Source organism: Lutjanus erythropterus, chromosome 16 (genome assembly GCF_056507025.1).
Source record: "Lutjanus erythropterus isolate fLutEry1 chromosome 16, fLutEry1.hap2, whole genome shotgun sequence".
NCBI lineage: Eukaryota > Metazoa > Chordata > Actinopteri > Lutjaniformes > Lutjanidae > Lutjanus > Lutjanus erythropterus.
The window spans coordinates 15,384,040-15,402,683 of record NC_139332.1 but is presented as its reverse complement, the minus strand read 5'-3'; the positions used below and the strand labels follow the sequence as shown (position 1 = coordinate 15,402,683).

Sequence of the window (18,644 nt, the reverse complement as noted above, 5' to 3'; positions counted from 1 at the left end):
ATTATTTTGTCTTGACATTAAAAGAGGTGAACAAAATCACAGTACAGTGCAAAATGTGTGTTCCAGCTGTGAAAATGCTGTTATCCACAGACTCAACATCTAACATGAAGAAACATTAACAAGTAAGACTCACTAATATTAGCTAAACAGACTAACTGCTAAAATTAGCTACACAGAAATCCAGTTAGTTAGCTAGCCAGTCAATGCTACTACCAATACTGATATTAATAAGTATGAAAGACGTGGGAATTATGGTGGTGATGCTGGTGACCAGAAGGGGTTGTGTGTGAAAATCAATCCCTAGAATAAGTTTATGGCAGTTTACTTTTAGTTTAGTTTGAGTGTGAGGTGTGAATAGCACACTTTAAAGGGTACATTTAAAAGTGCATAATTACATCTTTTAATTTGTATATTAATCTGCAATTGTGCATAACAAAGGAAGGACTAGCTGGACAAACATTTCATCATATTTGGTATTGAGGTAATCCAAAAGTAACAAAAAGTAATTAGATTACATTACTTTAATATTGTGATATTTGGATTAGGTAATTTACAGGTAATTAGTAATTGTATAGGAATATGTTTAAAGTAACTTCCAATCCTGTTCGTAATGCATCAAATTGCTAATAATTGGACATTTCTATTCATCTTGTCAGGTCACAAAAGGCAAAGGCAGTTTGCTTTAGAACCTAAGAGAATTCAAAGTTTGTTTGGCCCTAACATGTTTGTTTCTGACTCACCTCACAGTTATGTTCGTCCTTTATTGTCACACAACACAGCACCACAGAACCTCTGTTGGCACGCCATTTCCACTGACATTTACAAATCATACACACTGTCTCAAACATAGAGAGGGTTCAAAGGCACACAGCCACAGCCCGAATGTGCAAGTGAACACAAAGTGCCACAGATATTTTTTCTCCGGTGATGCACTTACACACATTAGGGAACACACGCATTGTTGTGTGATGAGACAGAAAAGGCCCCTCCCACCACCACCATCAACCACACACACAAACACATGTGTCACTGCCACTGCAAAAAGACAACATACAAAAACAAGGCAATGCAATACTACTGCACACAAGCTCTCACCAATCATCACTTGTCTCCTCTTGTCTAGTTGGTTTTGCAGAAATAAAGCATCACTTCCATATTTGACCACAAGGAGTGCTGCAGCTTTGCACAAAACCAGCACTCCAAATCTGCCCCAGCTGCTGCTGCCTCACACTGAGCTGCTGTAGAGCAGAAGAAGGGGAGCTGACACCCAGTAAATGTAGACAAGCACACACCTTCTAAATCATTCATATTGGCCTTTTTTATTAAGAAACAATTGGTTCCACATGGTACCATATGCACAGAGAACGTATATATACTGTGGGATGTACAGATAATGCAGACAAGTGGCTCTGCTAACACCAAAAATATGCTCACAAAGAAAAAGCGCTGGTCTTAAAATAAATCACATTTTCAGTGGCTCAGAAGAGACAATCACGAAGGGAAAAGAAAGAATAATGCATCGTCAGTTACAACACAGCACTTTTATAATTTATGTCACACAATGTTTCTTATGTAAACTGCCTCATTCATTGCCAAGAAAATGTTTTCTTTCACTCTGGCAAGTCCACCTTTTCAACAAAAAAGTAAAACAAAACAAAAACAAAAGGGACATTCCATGTGCTGTTGCAGCTCCCCGGTCCTGTTTGTCCAGGTCACAGTCTGGGAGGGTCATGACCCTGGAAAACACACTCAGACCCGCCTTACCACTGAGAAGTCAACCTGCAGTTCTGCAGAGAGAGGGAGGGAAAAACACACACAGAAGAAAAGCTGTATGAGCATTAAAATTGTAAGTACATGAGGATGTTCCAGTGACATATAAAACCATGTTTATGCATTTACAATAAATAATGTTCACAAGTCTTTGCATGGCCTGAGTAGATACAAACATGCTCTACTGTGCATACTCTTTATTTACAACCATGTTAAAGGATATAACTGTTTTGTACAACTTGGACCTTATTTATCAGTTCTATGGGTTATAACACTTTATTCACCAAGTTAATTTCTAAGATCGACCAACATGGCAGCACTGCTAAAAAGAAGTCAGGCATTAGAAAATACCATGAATTCCAACAGAGGAAAACTCTTTATTTGTAGATTTAACTTACTTAACCAAATTGAGTGAATAAGGATTGAGAGTGTTCTAGATTGTTATAGAAAACAATTTGACTTAATGGGTTGTCAGACATTGATTGTGTTTTATAAGAGTACTTCTGTTTTAGCATTACATCGCTTTTTAAATAATGATCAAATTAAATGTAGCCAAACCAGGGATACGAATGTGATGAGCCAAAATTATGCCCTGTGCGACGGACATTTCCTCAACAGACGGTGTAGGTTCTGTGCGGACGTCCGCATACCCACAATTTGTTGTGACCGGTCTGACTTGTCCACGCGACCACTACAGAGACCGATCTACTGCACATGTGTGAAACGCTTGTCCAGGTGGACTCCAGAAAGCAGTATAAACAAAACTAGCAGGCGTCCCTGGTGTCTGCAGCTGTCCAATGTGCATGTTCGTTCGAGACTATAATAGAGCCTTTCTCCTGGTAGCAGCTCAATCCAACACATTCTCACTCCCAACTTGTCAAATATGGCGACTTGGCTTTATGCTTTAAACTATGGTGCTGTAGGTAGCGATTCCAGCAGTTTTGCATGTGCAGGGCTGCAAAATAAAATTAGGAGTAATAAATATGCAGCATTGTGGTAGACTTTCATAATAAAAGCACAGAAACGACGTAACACACACACACGACGTGACATCTAGGTAGACTGAAAAATTATTTTTGGAAAAGGTCCTGACTTACATGGCTTAATCAATGTACATAACGTGACTTACATAATGAAATGTATGAACATTACATAATGGAACTCAATGTAGCCTACGTTGCGTAAGTTAAAAAGATGTCAGGGCTTATTATTGGTTTCACAAATCCTGGTCTCCTGGGTGAATGTGTGTGTGTTTGTGTGTTAGTGTTGATCATAAGGGCACTGACCATGCTGCTGCATTTGATGCATTCGGGGTGTGAAAGGCAGAGATGAGGAGTGGGCTACAGAGGTTAACTTAATTCTGTCTGATTCCACAGCCCAAGATTTATTTTTACATTTTCAGATTTGTAGTGTTCAGCCTGAACTGACGCTGCCTCAAGTGACATCACTTTATACAACTTTTTTCACATTTGCAGTTGTACTCCTACAAAGGAGGCCTATAAAGTCTGATGTTTAAAACTGACAGAGTTTCTCTTCAATCAAATTTCAGCAAATTTATTCTGAAGAGAAAATAAAGGCTATCTGTGAAATCATTACCCAAACTGACCTCTTGGTTTAACTTTAATATACGTCACTTAGGCTTACTATAGTTCTGCACAGAGTATTCCTGTGCAAAGGGAGAATTTTGAGTGAGCTCACTTTGGGTTTTATCTCCAAATAAAGTGGTTTTGACAGTTTCTCTAAACTGCTGGCTTGTTGACAACCTGTCTGAACGATCAAGTTTCCTGCCCTGTCAGATTTTGGATGTCATTGTGTTCCCAGATCTCAGCAAGTAGCTACAGTTCTATCATAACCAATAAAAATGATGCTTAAAACTGTAAAAAATTAGATTCATGGTGTCTTAAAATGGAATCATGTCTGTCTAAGCTGTCTATTATTCAATTTCTGCATGTGCTTACCTATATATACATACATGACCCTGCCAATCACAGTCATCATGTTTGGGGACAGTCCCCTCCGCCCATCCACCCCTCCCTGTCCCTCCATGTCCCTGCCTGTGGTCCTGCCACTGATGTTGAGCGGGTGACCTTTTCTCTCAGCTAATCCACACCAAAAAGCCCTAATTACTGCTGCCGCTCCACCAACCTCCCCAGGCCCAATAATCAATACAGCCGATTGGCCGGCGGATCACCCCGTCAGACACCAGCACTTTACATGTGACTCAGTGTGTGTGTTTGTGTGTGTAGTGTTTTCACAGAAAGCTGGAATACAGCAAAAAAGAAAAAGCGAAAGAGAAAAAGGGAGAGTAAGAAGAGGAAACTCCACAAGCAACATAACTGTACACAGAGGATGCCTGTGATGTAACCATCACACAAACACAAATGCACACTCTTGTACATACACACATTCCTCCCTCCAACTTGAATGTTGTGACACCAGTTGACCTTATTGAGCTGCTGTTCTGTAAAGAGTCCCTGATTAGAATATCTTCCCTTTAACCTTTAGCAGAGTGACGCGCCTCCTGAAAGCAAAGAAATAAGCCATCGGTTTATGCAGAGAGGTAAATGTATTCTGTCGTTATTTCATTAAGCTGTGGCATTTCACTAAATGTCCTGATTGCATTGGGGAAAATGTCGCTTTTTAACAATGATACTTGCCTTTTAAATTTTTTTGTTGTTAGAACATGCAGGTGTGTGTTTCTGGAGATATCCTAACCTTTTAGAAAGGTCCCACTTGGAAAGAGAGTTAGTACTATTTCTATTAGTTCTAGTTCCAACTTAACATAAAAGATTAAGATATATACTTAGAATCATTTATGAAGGGTTTCACCCAGAAAGTCCTAGTAGAAGCTCCACAGAACAGCTCTACAATGGTGTAATAGTTTCACCCAGAACCCTCTCTAAGGTTCCTTCATGAACCTTTCCACCCTCTGAGGCTGCTAACAAGAACTCACCCATGGTGTTCTACCAACAACCCTTTTATATTGCAAGAGATTTATCTAGAACCCATCCAGGGGGTTCTACCAAGAACCCTTTCACATTCCATGGATTTTTATGTAGAACCCATCCAGGGAGTTCCACTAAGAGCCCTTTTATATTCCAAGGGTTTTATCTAGAACCCACCAAGGGCGTCCTTCTAAGAACCCTTTTATTCTCCAAGAATTTTATCCTGAAGGCATCCAGGGCGTTTTATCAAGAACCCTTTTATATTCCAAGGGTCTAACCTAGAACCCACTGAGCGGGTCTACCAAGAATGCTTTTATATTATGATATAAAGAACGTTTGACAAAAGAGTTCCTCAAGGATTTCAACAATTTTCTTTTCCAAAAAGGGTTCTTCAGAAGCAAATGGTTCTAGGTAGAACCTTGGCCCTTCAGGAAGAACCCTTTTAGAACTGTTACTTCTAAGCTTGTATGATGAGCTGGCAGTGTAGAATGTATGCTGCCCAGAGCACTCATGCTTTTATCACTACCTTTTCACACCTGGACGTGTGTGTATGTGATGCATCTGTGTGTGCAAAACGCCCGAGGACACTTTAGGAGCCACAAACGTCCAGACACAATGTTATCAGACAGAGAAAGGAAGTTTTAATTTTAGATGCAGCTGCATGAACAGAGCCATATCTGTGAAAAGAAGGAGGCAATCTCTCTTTCTCTTCCTCTTCTTCCCTTTCTTCTTCCTTCTGTCACTCCTGCTGACAGTCTTTGATTGTATCAGACAAGTTAATGAAAAGCAACACAGAAGAAACGACTGGCAGCCCTACGTGCAGCCTGCACCTGCCAAAGTGTATGTCTGTGTGTACATACCTGCCAGCGTCTATGTCTGGCTGTCTCGTGTCCTCAGGCATGCCAGCCAGTCAACACGATGATGAGACAGTAAGAGAGTGATGAGAAGCTCGTCCATACCTTCAGGGTGAGGTTCTGCAGACGTGAAATGGTTATGAATATAAACTATTCCCACACTACATGCAGTAAGAAAACTAAGGGAGAAAAAGCACACTTATATAAATACATACTGTATCTTGAAACCCCATTATGTTGAGTCCTACTTTTAAAAAGTGAACATATTTAATGTATTATATATGACACTTGAGACTTGACACAGTTGACTAAGCACAGTGTGTCAAAATCTTGCATACCAGTCCATCAAATATGTTAAACTATTTGAGCGTATGATAGAGCTGCGGGTACATTACATGTCATTAGCTAATGGTCTTATTCAGCAAATGAAATTCACGCAGATTGCCTCAAAGGGATCATAAAGATCATAAAGCCATTCCCACATATGCACTCACATAATGCACTACTTCAAATTTTTAAACACGAGCAGCAGATGGTTTCAGTGTATATGTGTCCATGAATATCCTTAAGAAATTAGTCTGAAGATCTATTTAAGGCCCAGCAGAATTCCTAGGAATTAACTCTACATAGGACAATTCCATATGTAACGATTTCCCAATGATTACCAATGCCAATGTTCAATGCCAGTGCAGGAAGTACTGTGTCCCATATGCAGCAAGATAGAAAGTAAGGTTGTGGATATTAGGTGGACTATGGGCATGTAAGAAATCTGACTTTCATACAGGAGACTGGAGTTCATGTCCTACCGCAGACCTACAAGTAAAACTCACCTTTGTTCTACTGTAGAAAGCAAGATGTTGGTACTAAATGAAACTAGAATTACTGCCTCATAGTTATATGCCTCCGCCAACCAGTCAAGTTGCCATTTACATCCATGTCTGCGAGAAGCAAAGACCTTGAAGACAGTGAATAATTTCCAATGAGAAACAAGCAGTCTTCACTTACAGACTATTTTTACAAAGGAGAGGACAAAGCACTGATGGTCAGCTGAACATTATGTCACAGTAAAGATGAGCTTTGACTTTTTGGAAATAAAATGTCATCACCTCATCATTTTATCCTATTAGATATTTGTGTGAAATTCTGTCATAATAAGCATATGAATTTTTGAGTTATGTTTTGTGAAGTTAACATGGCCTTGACCTTTTACCACCAAAATCTAATTAGCTCATGCTTGGTTGAGTGTTTGTACCGAATTTGAAAAACTTGAAAAAACCATATCTTAATTAAATAAGACTTTGCATTTATCTCAGCCTGTGACTTTCTAGACCAGCTAAATTGGTGTGCAGGTATCTCAACTGCACCAAATTTGAAAAAGTTCCCACAAGGCATTCTTGAGTCATCACATTCACAAGGCTGTATGAGTTTTTGATGTACTATAAAGAGCATGAAAGTCCATGTCAGGAAGAGGTGGGGTGGATGGATGGGGCAAACAAACAGCACTTTAACTGAGGAGACCAGGGATCATGTCCCATGTGAAACCAAAACATTCAAAGTCAAAACATAATGTTGTATTTTAACTCAAAACATGATCTTTTTCTAGACCTAACCAAGTGGTTTTGGTGCCTAAACCTAACCAAACTGCAGCATTTCACAAAGTTAACCACCTGACACTGGCATTGTTGCTTAAAGGTACCTTGTGTATCAGTATGAGATGCCAAGGGGCATAAACAAAGCAGCGTCGGTACACAACGAGCTGAACAGGTTACCAAAACTGGCACGCTTGTCTGGCAATAGGGTTGAGGGGTGTGGTCTCATGCACTGTAGTTTGGGGACCATACTGGGACAAGGAAACTTGACAGTAGTGCTGGGTCTTGTGATGATTCTCTTAAGTACCATTCTATCACAATTAATCTCAGACATCATTGTTACTAATAGCTACGTTTTGTTCATCCATCACTGGTGGCTGACGAGCTGAAACTATCATAACCTGCAGTCAGCTGTTTAATTTATCTGGTTAGCTGGTTAATCTATCAGCTGTAGCTGGCGACCAGGTCAGAAGGAGTTAACAACTTACGAGTTTCCACTGTTATGACATTACCTGTCATATTTAAAAAGTATGTTGACATGTAAATATAGTTTCTCTGATATGTAGTTGTAATTCATGGCAATACAGTGTGTTGTAATTAGGAAGAAGGCATAGATTCCAGCTCAGTCCCTCCTAATTTAATGTTAGGTATCAAGTCTACAATGCCATTCACCCACAGTAATAGGTGTATTATATTAATTTAATGGATACAACAAAAGATTAAAATGAGTTCCATGTATGCATTAAAGCTGCAATAAATTAATGTTTTACTGTTCCACAGCACAAAATGACCATAATAAGGTTGTGGAAGTCAATAGAATCAATAACAGTGACACAACAATTTGGATACTAATTTCTGTCTCTCAGAATCAGCTGTCCAAACATAACATAAAGACTCAATTAGATTATGTTACAGGTCAATTTAGCTTTGAGAGAAAGAGAAAGGAGAGGGAAGAAAAAGAGACTGTATAAAAAAAAATAGAAATATAAGATAAACATTGAAACTATAGTGCAAGGTGCCATGGTGCTGATAAAATATTGATAGGACTGTCAACAGATCATTTTCAGTCGATTTTTGCTGAGAACCACACGCGTCATGCGGTGAAACAGGCGAGACCCCGAATCTCTAGATGAAGCACGGCTGCAGCCAAGCATGACATGTGTGTGAGCCACGCTGTCCACATGGGCTGTGTGGCTGTTCTGACCTGTCAATATGGGCGCCAAAATAAAAACCAACAGGTTCCACTACACACACGCGCTGCTCATACTGGGAGTGTGGCCCTGCTGTTAAAAGGAAAACAGAAGTTTTAGACAACCTGGACGAAAACATTGTATAGTGGGACAACAGAACTGGAGCCTTAAGCTGAGCATACACTGTATGATTCTAGAAATATTGCTGCTGAACTCCAACGCCTACAGTACGAGTAAATTGTCTGCGACATGAAGCTTACGTTTGCGATTTATACGCTCAAACTGTCAAGCCACTACCGGAGTGCTTATACTATATGTGTAAAGTATAAAATAAGACGTATAAACTGTCATTACAGATTTGTCTGAAAGTTCAGAAGCAGGTAGAATAGCAGTAACAGAGTCATCCTGTGTGCTAAAACTTCTAAAACAAAAAACAAAAAAAAAAAACAATTTTTAAATTTATTTAGCTAATTTTATTGTCTTCAGAGTGAAAGCTGCTGCTGCATGATGCAGTTTGATTCAGCGGCACAGTATACACAGCTGGACGACGAGTGCACTGAGGTGGAGGAGGAGGAAAACAGCCTGTAGAGCTGAACTATTTTCACAGTTTGAGTGCAACATGTTTTACGATGAGTTAACAAGGCAATTAAGCTTGTCTTGGTTTGGTAAAAGGGAAAAAACTTGGATTTAGAGGGTGTACAGTTGTATCTTTCTGTTCAAAAAGGGAAATAGATAAGAATGTTTAATTTCTTGACACTTTGTGAGTTTGTTTTGTTGGTTGGATGTAGCAAATGTACACTGTGTTTGTAACACAGTGACAGACATCACAAGTATATCTTCACTGTTAATGGGCTAACAGTGGCCGGTTGGAAAATTTTGATATTTTGCCCAACTCTATATGCCCAGCTTTTGGCAGGTTTAAACCTGTCCACTTCCTCAAGAAGGAGGTGTGGTGGGCCAGTCCTGCAATTTGAAATAACAAAGAAGTTCAGCAATAAAGCAGATCATTATATTGGAAACTTTTTTCATGTTCTTTGCCTGAAGTTGACATATTTGTCTAGTGGTGTCCACATGTGCAGAATATCAACAATGAAGTCAGTGAATCAAATGTTTTCATAACCAACAGGCATGATAGCAACAACAACAACAAAAAAAAAAAAAATAAAACCCTGTATGTAAAAAGTGGAAACTCCTTTCAAACTCAGATAGTCCAAATGTTCCTGTAGGACTGGCAGCACAGTGTAGGCTTCAGGCCAACAACCTGTGTGCATATATGTGCAGCATGTGTATGTTTCTGTGAGTGTGAATGTAAGCTGTGTGAGCACATGATGGTGGACTGAAGACATGCAGCCCCACAGAGAGCTGCCCCAGTCAGCCTGGCCTGCTGAGTGAAACCCTGTGGTAATGTTTAGCTTAAGGGGTGAAAAAGAAGGTGAGTGGGGGGAGAGGAAGGAGGGAAGGATGAGAAGATGACAGGGTTGGGGTTCTGTGGGTAGGCAGGGAATGAAGAGAGCGAAGAGGGAAGCGGTTGAAGGAAGGGAGGGATGGGTCACGGAGAATTGACGGGGAGAGGGAGAGGGAGGGAAGGAAGGATGAAAGGTCCAACCGGGACGGAGCGCAGGAGAGGTCCCGCTTGGTCTCGTCAGTCAGCCGTCTCTCTCTGACACCTGAACCTCCGCTGACCGGGTCGTGACTGCCTCTCTGGCTCTGGAGATATCACTAGGAGGGCTGACCTTTGACCTCTCACCTCCTTGTCGCCATCACAGCCCCGCCTTCTTAACCACCCTCTTACTCGCTTCCCCGCCTTGATTTCTTTTCAGCTCTTTCTTCTCTACCCCTTCGCCAGCTGTTTGGTTGCACAGAGCTCTAAGAACAGTGCTTGTCATTAACTGTAAGTTAATGTAAATAATTTGCTTCTATTGTTCAACCAAGGTTTCACTGCGTCTGGTTTCACCAGTGGATATCTGGAGAATGGATCTCCAGGACAAGACTTGTTTACAGTCTGATTAGCAACTTGAAATGTGAGAATAGAGTTGGGGGCTAGTCTCTGTAAAAAATATCTGCATATGAATTATGAATTCAGCTAATTTTTTTGGAAGAAGCTACTAAAAGCTATCTCGTTCTTGTGTTCTAAGATTGCATTCCAGTCAATGTGTTCCACCTCTTATTCTCCACATGAACTATTTATCTGATGCAACTAAAGCCCACTCAAACATGATTGGTTAATACTTTTTGGACTACAAACACAAACTAGAATGCTTTAGATGCCAGAATCTTGTCCCTTGCCAACAGATTCTGCATTAGTATCTATATAGAGAGATTAACATGGATTTAAAATATTCAAAAAATCAATCGGCTTTGTTCTTTGTGCACATTTTGACGTCTTGAACACAGACACATGAATTACACTGCTTCGACTGACTCCCTGTTCCTATGTGCAGTGAGCTACTGGGACCTTACACGGTCTGAAAAGCAGCCTTTTAAGATGGCGAGCTTACATGGTTAGAACAACACACACACACACACAAACACACACACATATCCCTGGAGAGTCAGGTCTAATCCTGGGTTTACATTGTTAGGACAACAGGGATAATCCTGCTAACAGGGTGTTTATCTAGAAACTGCACCAACTGAATCCCCAACACACACAGTATTGACCCAGAGAGAAAAATAGCAAGAGGGTGAGAAAGCAAAGAGAGGAAGACAGGACAACCAAGAAAGGTGAATAAAGTAAAGAGAAAAAATAGTGAGAAATAAGAAGTAAAAGGTTGCACGAGAGGAAGCATGCAGACAGAGAGAGATAGAGGAAAGGGGGTTGGAAGAAGGAAGAAGGTCTGTGCTGTCAGGTATGCAGATGAGAGAGTGATGGCATCAATGCAGGAGTGGACACAGCCAGTCCCTCAGGACCACACACACCAGTCAGAACACACACACCGAATGGCACATTAAAGAGCATATAAGCCTGAATTAGAGACAGAAAACACGGACGCATAAACAGAACACTCGTCAATACAATAAGCTAGTATGGGTTGAGATAGAGACACGCTAAGGAGACTTGATAAGCATATTTAAAGGAACTCATCTACTTTAAAGTGATGAGCTATAAGACAATTTCTTTATTTTAAATTTAAACAGAATTGTGTATAGTGCTCATTTATGTGTTTTCCATGGTTATACTGAGAAATGCTCCAACCTCACATAACCCTGAACAAGATAGACAAGATTGACTTTATGTTGATGAGATGACACTTTATTTTTTGTTTTTGTTGGCAGACGTTCCTATGACTGCTCATGCTAATTAGCTTACTGGATTAGTCTTCTTCACACAAACTGTTGAAGCTACCAGAAATGCAAAAAAAAAATGCTTCCAGTGGGATAGAAAAAAATGCAGAAAACATTACAAACACTAGATACAACATGTGAAAGGTTTTTATGAACTGGGCACTGAATTGAATCAATGTTGTGTGGCGTCAGAGGTAAATAGCACTAAACACATTATCTGCATTAAAGATTAGTAGATTAGTACTCTAGCATGAGCCACTCCTGAGGCAAGAGCCCACTCTCACTCCAGGAATTGTTATTGCGCAAATGAATATACAGTTTTATTAGGAGAATAGCTCAGCTCCTGAGGTTGCTCTCTAATTACTACAATCAACACAGGAGTTTCCACAGGGGGTAAAATAAATACAGCCAGTGCTGTATAGAGAAGAACCACTACCAGACTGCAAGACTACAACTAATTCAGCTAGTAACAACCATGTATAGTAAAAGAATAAGAGGAAAGTAAAAGTAACAGTGGGAGGAGACTTTGTTAGATCATACATTTTTGTCTATATTATGAATATGAACTAGTACAAAACTTGATTTTAGTAATTTTATCCTCCTGTGAAGAAAGAAGGAGAACTAAATCGGACAACTACCTTTCCACCTTGTTGTTAATTTTAACTTTGACTTGACTAAGGACTAAAATATCAAACAATAGCTGCTATTGGTGTACTTTGGAGGTAAAGCTTGGTGTTGTACAATATAACCATTTAGGCTGTATGTATCTTTGGTGGTACACCCATTAACCCCTTTCAACCTGTTTTCATCCCAACTCGTTACATACCAGCATTTTGTCATACTATTGCACAGGGAACCCTGTAGTGGCTGTATGAGATGCTGCCAGAAAGCCGTTTTTAACATGTGGTTAATGCTGTGAAACAGTCATAGTTTGGGTAGGTTCAGGCTCAAAACCTACTTGGGTAGGTATAGGATAAGACTATGTTTAGGGTTGTGTCACATGATATTGCTGAAGCGAGTTGCAAGACGAAAGTTCTGTCAACCATGTAATGTTACGACTTGTAATAATGTTTTGGTTTTCACATGGGACACTAAAGTCCTGTGTTTGTTTGAGCACTGCATCCACCTCACCTCCTCCAGATGCAGACTTCTCCCTCTTAATACTACATCAAAAGTGCGTCTCAGACAGCTGCCCTTCAAGTCCCTCGAAAAGCCTTTTCCTTCTCTTTCAGCCACTATTAGGTACCGTGGGCATCTGTATGGGTTACAAAGGGCCAGTGACAAAACATCTGTATTTCACAGGTTAGGAATAAGACCGGGCTGCAAAAAGAAATCCAAGTTAATAGTTCAATGGCAGTAGGCACCTACATGTTAGCTTTTCCACTTAACTACCATTTGCAGCTGTGCTATACTAGCTACTTTTTCCTTTGACATATCTTCGAGGCGGCTGCCTCATCAGATGACTGCCTGCAAGAATGCTGTATGTGAATACTGCGCGTTGAATGAAGAGATGAAAAGAGTTTGAGTTTCACTATAAGCAGAGAAAATGGCATTTCATGGCAAATAGAGAGCAGCTACTTTCAAAGTTTGCCTTAATACAAGTAACATTCAACAGCATAATGGAAAGTAAATGGCTCTTTAATAGTATGCACAAATGAAAGTGAATGAGTTCTTGACATTCAACTGTTACTTCACAGAGAAAGAAGACACACTGCAGCACACATTCATGCACACACACAAGCCGTCTATACTTTTCCCTACAGGGGCTGAACTTCAAGTGGCTAACTGCCACTCTAGTATCTAATGCTGCCTGTCGGAATATTGCGCTGGCTGGCGTTAACTTCCTGTTGGGGGAGGTAAGGCAGGCAGGGGGGATATCGGCAGAACAGCGGCAAGCTTTAGCATGCATGTCAGGGCCGGGGGACGCTCCCTGAGCCAAATGCCAGTCTATAGATCGCAAAGGGGACTAAAGATCACATCATCGTCCACCCGGACACGGGTGACACCGGACAGCGGACGTGGGAGAGAGGGAGGACCGAATGATCCCTGCCAGGACGAGCCGTTATAGACAGCCGCTGTCATTACAGGGCAAACATGCACCCATACGAGTGCACAAACGCAAACACACACACACAGAGTAACACACACATACACGAGCCGTGACGACGACGTTATAGACAAGCGCTGTCATTAGAAGAGTCTCTGCGGAGCTCAAATGATAACGAGCGAGGAGGAGGAAGAGGAGGGAGGTGTTGACGAGGGTGACTGTCCAGCTGTCTGCAGGTGAGCATGTGGTGGTGGAGAGGTCAGCTCGCTTTAACACACACACACACACACACACAAACCCATCTAGTACTTTTACACAATGGACGGAAAGTACACACTCAACACATGTGTGTTTGCTATTATTCTCTTTCACTGGCTGATTCCTTGGTAAAGTGGGTGTTGGTATGTAAACTTAGTGTACTTTGATCAGTTTTATTGTTACTTGAAACAGACCCTTAAGCCCTTAAGCCTTATCGTTAAGGTAGGTAAGAGAAGAGGGGAAGTGAAAGCCTCAGACTCAGTGCTGAAAGTTACACTTCCTACATGAGTGAGTGGCATCAACTCTGTGTAGGTGTTGCCTCTGTCATCAGATTACCGCTCTTAATGTATAAAATATTCCTCTGTTAGGAATGACAATTTCTTTAAAAAACAAAAAAAAAGACAGAAAAACTATATCCAACAAAATAAACGGCAGAAAATGGTGATCAACATGTTTCTTCATCCAGGTGATGCTATGTAACTGGCTTTTAGTCATCAAGGTGGAGATTTGCAAACACAAGTGAGCCAGTAGGTGATTAGACTACTTTAGACTACTTTGTTGTTTTATTTAGTAACAAATAGTCTAGTCTAATAACCCTAACCCTACTCCACAACAGACCATACTCTCTTAACCTTAACCAGATCATCATAGCAATGCCATTTCCCATACTTGGGAAACAATACACACACACCCACGAGTAGCTCTGCTTCGGTCTTGAAAACCTGCACCCTTTATTCACTGAAAATCTTGCTGTCTGGATTTACCCTTGTATACAGTAATACCTTTATACCACCCAAGCCTACTCCATAGTACTCAGTGTTGGAGAAAGTTCTGGCTCCACACATGATCATTCTGCTACAGAGGGAAAAAAATGCTCTGCCTGATTAGAATTTGTCTCCACCAATCACAATCAGGATGCAGTGCATGCATATTGTTGAACTTGTTTTGGTAGAACATTTCCATGTGGGAAGGCGAGTTCGGGCATTACAATTTCTAAATCACTGCAAAAGAAAAGCTAACAGCTGCTGGCTTGTTTCTGTTTGTACTGTTAGCAACCAAGTAGTAACTTGCCATTTTGAGTGTGCAGGTTTGAGGCTCAAAGATTGTTGTTGTTTCCCATAGCAATGAGGACTTAGAGGACACAGATAGCAGATATGGTGAATGCTGCCTGAAACAGGCATACAACTGCAGCTTTATACCCCCAGTCTATTTTGAGTCAGACTATGTAGTGAAAGGTTATTGACGATTTCTTCTAAAAGTAATGTCAGAGGATGAAACACAACACTGTGCGCTCTTTGTTTGTTTGTTTATCATTTATAATGGATGCTATAACTTTATAATTTAATTTTGATTGGCAGCGTTGCACCAAACACCACTTAAATTCATAGTGCATGGTAAATGAGAAAGCTCAACATATTGCCATTTGAAGAGAAGCAAATCGACAAAACGGGTAAATGAGGAAAACATCCTCACCACTTTGACATCATATATGTTGCACTTAGAGCAAATTTGACACATTATACAGCATAAAGCATAACACCCACAAATGTGGAAACACTGCAATGCAAACAAAACAGACCCTGGGTTTCTGAGAGACACTTTGCTTTTATTTTCTTAAGCAGTTCCTTGGGCTCTCATAACTTCTCTAATAGTGAGCATTTGTAGATATTTTAAAAACATTTAAAACACTAAGACCGAATTGAATTAGCAAACACAAGTTTGTAGTACATCATGTACAACTGTAGTTTGGTGGTCACTGTAAAAAAAATCATACAGGAATTTTCTTGTCTTTTCTCATTAACTTCTAACTCATTAAGCCAGCTTATCAGCAGACTTCCCAACAAGCCTTTAAATCTCTCCTTCAACAGGAGAAACTTGTAGCCATGAGTTATCTGTGTGAAATAAAGAACTGACGCTTCAAACTGCGAAAATGTAAAAAGAAATCAAATTTATTTGTAATAAAATGTTAGTGTCACACATGAGTTGTTGGTTCAGCTTAATATCTTTAGATTAACGAATATGTTTTCTCAAGTACATCTGAATCAATATCAAGTTTATTTGACTGGAAAAGTTTATTTGTTTTCAATGTACAAAATTACTTCAACTTCAAATTTTTAGGTAGCCTGAACACTACCTTTTACAAGTTAAAAAGAATTGTTTATTTTTACAGTGTTCTTAAGACATAGTCACTGCTCCACAAGAAGAAGAAAGAATTCCTTGATCTGATCATTTGTTAGAGCATGTTTATTTACCTTTCAAATGTAAGAAGCTGCAAAAGACGGAATTTATGGTCATCATGGCTTCAGTGCTTTTGGGATATGAGGCCACGGTCACTTCTCAGGGGGATCAGTGCAGAAAGATGCCTGAAATACAAAAAAACACAAAACCTGAGAAGACTTGCACTTTAATAACATCCCAGTTTACGTAGGATGATGTTTTCTGATGGCCACTGCTGCTCTGTCAGCATCTCAGCTCCAGCAGTGTGATAAGAAGCCGTTATCTAGCATGTTTACACAGCCATAAACATACAGTTTCTCACAGATTTCTTGCAGAATCAATTTGTCTTGCTAAGCTTACTGTTAGGAGTGCTGGAGATTCAAATCTCGACTGCTCTGTTGCCTGAAGGGGACAGGCAGCCTATCAGTGCATAGTTTCACTCTGCCTCTCAGACTCCCACAGTGTGATGCACCTCAGGGTGTGTACAAACGAGAGGCTTAGAGTTACACTAAGCCTTACATCTGTCACTGAAACATCTCCGTCATTCTTTACAATAATAAGCTGGTGTATTAACACTGCCTGTTTTTACATCCATGCTGGCTTTACAGCTGTGTGTGTGTGTGTGTGTGTATGATTTCTAGCATCAAAACACTCATAAAATACACTGAAGCACTCAAGTAATTGCGATCAGTAAACTTGGTTTTGCTTCTGAATAGTGTTGCTCATCTAATGCCTCAAAGATGCTGAAATATGTTAATTTAAATGAGTGCTATTAACATCAGAAATGCTCTAACAAGACTTGTAAAAGAAGAAATCTAGACAGGTGCAATAAAAGTGTCAAATCTTGATGAAAATTATCTACATTTCTTGGTGTGACCTGGTCTAATTACTCCTGTCAGCAACCATCAAAGAGGTTGAGCGCTCCATTTTGTGTCAGTTAACACACAAATTGCTCCCTAATCCTTACCATATTGTATTTCCAGTGGTTTTCTGTCACAACGCACGTGAGCACCATTGCTCTTCCTATGGGGCGCCTGACAGGTGGTTGTCAAGTAAAACGGTGTCAGGTGAGCTCAAACGTCCCGACCATTGCTGTTGCGTTGGCCCCGAGCAGTGTCCAACGCTCACACATCTCCAAGCTCTCCCTGACATGGAGACGTTTAATCTGAGGTGCTGAAATCTCTCTCTCTTCTGCCCTGGAGTTGTGTGAGTCGGTGTGTGAAAGTTGTAACTGTGGCTTTGTGTTTCTCTCTCTGATATGTTAGCAGTTATCTGCTTCAGGCCATTTTAACACGTGCTACTTCACCTGTCGAGTTATTCATGAGACCAAAGACTCAGCCTGAGCCAAGCCTTTGATATCAAGGACCTGAGCCACTCAGGTCCTTGATATCAAAGGCTTGGCTCAGGCTGCACTCGCTTATTGACAAGCACTCAGGAAAGGCTGTTGGGTGTGTTGCTGGCTGTGCAATTCAGGGTTTGGGATCATGTTTTAGCTTTGTGTGTTAATCTTACATCTTTGGCTCAATAAGAAAATTACAATACACATAACAAAAGCTACAGCTGTATATGAAAAAACACAGTATATACAGTAAAAAGTGGCTGCCTTGTTTTTGTATCCACTTGACAAGGAAAAGATAAGATTTTAGAAGTTATTTTTTAGATTTATTTGATTTTTAGATTTTTTGGGCCTATTTGATTTCCTGTGACAAAATATGAGTCTATGAAAGATGATAGATAGAAATTTAGAAGAATACACTGTTATCTTTTATTTGCCAAAGAAGACTAAAGAAGGACTTTGCATCATAGGCGGGTCTCTATTTATATGAAAACTACTCAGTGGCACATAAAACCAAAAAAGTTTGACTTCTGGGGATAAAATTAATTGTGTGGCCCATAGAGCAAAGACACAAGAAACTTCCGGCTAACTTCCAGTTTAGTCCTCTGGTATGTTGAATGGAATTATAATGATTTAACTGTGTAGCTTTTGTATACTTTACAATTGTTATAAGACCGAGTGGATCAATTCTTGTAGTGACACGAGTTATGGGGGTTATGACACTCCAAAAACTTTATCCATTATGTTGTCAATACACAGTTTAGCCACTGCGTCAAATTTACTCCAAAGCTTGGTTCAGAGGACAGTCTGCTGTGGGATGTTGGTTTGGTGCAGGGGTGGGAAGGTGGTGAGCCTCTGCAAAAAGAGGAGAAATGCACCTGCTAATAACTCAAAAATGATCTTATTTAACCGTGTCCTCTTAGCTGCTAGTCACCCACCAATATTTGAGGACGAGACTTCTAACTGGGCTAAACTAGCGTTAGCTGTTGATGGTCAGTGAGTATCTCCTAACCTCAGCCTGCCTGCTTGTTAAACTATAATGTCTTTCTGTGCTGAATAACAAAAGCACTGAAAGCCAGTATTGCAACTTAATAGTACTAGTAGCAGTAGTAGAAATTGTGGGGTAAACTCAGATGCTACCAATGATAATAAT

At 40.3% G+C, this 18,644-nt stretch overlaps 1 long non-coding RNA gene across 2 annotated transcripts; it reads right to left on the bottom strand.

Annotated features, from left to right (window-relative positions):
* Positions 1–1,548: 1,548 nt before the first annotated feature.
* On the bottom strand, positions 1,549–17,791 carry LOC146312846 (uncharacterized). 2 transcript variants are annotated; one of them, XR_014772050.1, is made up of 4 exons: positions 17,123–17,791; positions 16,191–16,301; positions 5,576–5,689; positions 1,549–1,787 (listed from the first exon to the last, which is right to left on the bottom strand). It is a non-coding gene; the product is annotated as an uncharacterized LOC146312846 (long non-coding RNA). The 2 variants fall into 2 exon arrangements; XR_014772051.1 differs by lacking the exon at positions 5,576–5,689.
* Between the last annotated feature and the right edge of the window lie 853 nt (positions 17,792–18,644).